This window comes from Zalophus californianus, chromosome 4 (assembly GCF_009762305.2).
Source record: "Zalophus californianus isolate mZalCal1 chromosome 4, mZalCal1.pri.v2, whole genome shotgun sequence".
Classification (NCBI taxonomy): Eukaryota; Metazoa; Chordata; class Mammalia; order Carnivora; family Otariidae; genus Zalophus; species Zalophus californianus.
This window is the reverse complement of record NC_045598.1, coordinates 14,553,723-14,555,876: the sequence shown is the minus strand read 5'-3', so window position 1 is coordinate 14,555,876 and position 2,154 is coordinate 14,553,723.

The following is a 2,154-nucleotide window of genomic DNA, read 5'->3' as shown; positions in this document are numbered from 1 at the left end:
TATGGAAAACACAAAGCCTATTAATTTTAAAAGGACCATTGTTGCAATAAATGCTTTTATATGATTATATACATTCTCCATTACAAAACAAGCATGGTCAAGATTTTCTTTTCTTTCTCTGTTCAGAGTCTGTTTTGTGTTTGACTGGCTTTCATGCTCTAGGGCAGTGCTTCTCAAATCTTTCTGTGCCTACAGATTACCCGGGGATCCTGTCAAGATGCAGATTTTTGATCCACAGGTCTCGGGGGAGGCTTGAGACTTTACATTACTAACAAACTCTCTGGAGATCCCAGTGTTGCTAGTATGTAGTCTATACCCCAGAGTAGGAGGACATGCAAACAGACAACCTAACAGGGCCAGAAAACCCAGTCTCAGCCCTCTGTAATCTGTTTTCTAAATAAAGGGGAAGGAAGAAATATCTAATTTCACAGCAATGCTAATCAGTGTTTTTCGAGGTAATTTTTATATCTATCTTTAAAAGGCTATTTTCCTTGCCCTTTCTCTCTGCATCGCTTGTATTTTTCCATTTCCAAAAGCACTGGAATTTTTGTTTCAACTAAACAAGGCAGCTGAGATTAGAAGTTCATATGTCTGAGTGAAACTCAACAAAAGGTCAGTTACACCTTAACGGCCATGCATAGGACCACCAAATATGTGTGTTTGCACAAGTCAAGTGCATATAGCATTCTAGACACTTTGAAGGTGACTCCTGGGGTTGCCCTGACAACAGCTAGTTTGCGGTTAGTAAGGACATGTTGCTTACTTGAAGGAGAGCCTTGAGTCAGGTGGCCAACACCGTGAGAAGGAGGTGGTTGCATTGTTCATGTTCCCAGCTAGCCATGGCACGGTGCTACCACCTGGAGGGGACTGGAGTCCCAGTTCTGCCAGGAACTCTCTGAGCCTCAGCTTCCCCATCTGTAAAGTGAAATGTTTGAGCTCCATTCTCATTAAGGGCCCTTCCAGCACTGCATTCTTTACTTTTTTCCTGAGCACGTTCCTTCCAATTCAAAGCATGGCCCTTCTTTTTCCAAAGCAAGGATTTTGAATTTCTAGCTGTATCACCCCCACCCCAACCCCATGCTCATCTCTCCTTTGGTCCATTGAGCAGAAGTCAGACAAGGCTCCATCCATCCGGCTGCCTGACTTCACATCTCAAAGCTGAGGGAGAATCCCTTTCTGGGACAGACAGCCTTTCCTGGGCACCAAAAGAACACCTTTTTCCCCCAACCTCTGGCTACATCCTCCATTGACCTCAGATGGCCCTGGGGACAGCTGACTGGAGAAGTTCCTGGCTCTGTCCTGGAGACTAAGAAGACTTCGCTGCAGTTGAAACAGATGCAGAAAGTCAACTAAGAAAATCACTGAGTAAGGAGCCAGTACTAACCAGAGCACCTACTTACTGTGAGGAAATCAAAGTCTTGACCTAAACCAAACACAAACTCTTTGAGACGCCATGAGCGGACATTTCCCTGAACCTTCCCTGGACCTTCTTAGCTGCAGGTCCTGGGGCTCTGGAAACTTCAGACCACAGTTCTTTCCAGTTGTGAGCCAATCATGACCCAGACAAGCAGCTTATCAGCCAGCTCGGCGCCTCCCAAAGGTAGGGTCTAGAATTAATTGTGTTGCCCAAGTACCTCATGTCTGGGATGGACCCTCTGTATGCACATATTGATAATCCATTCATTCATTCACTCAGCACAGACTTATGAGCCCTTTCCATTCCACAGGCCCTGAGCTAAGTGCTAGGAACCAGATGCAGGTCAGTTACTACCTCACCCTGTCAGCCCATAGCAAGTGCCCTCTGGGCATTCCACTCTGAACAGGGGAGGGAGACTCTCCTTGACCTCTACTGCTAACAGAGCTTTTCCTCTGCAGTGGCCTTCCCTGCTCACCTCCAGTGTCCTGGCGCCATCTGTGTGGTTTGAATTAAAGGGACAAGTTTTTTACAGCTTCCTAGAGTGTGACGTGTGGAGACAAAGGAACATGAGATGGAAGGCGTTTCCTGTCTGATGGGAAAGAGCGGGCACGGCTTGATTTTTGGAGAGCCCCCAAACTTTGAAGACCTCCTTGTCTGGTGGACGGATTAGACACACAAATACTAAGATCCAAAGACTTGCAGCACCTTACTGAAGAGCAGTGGAAGGGAAGGAAGGT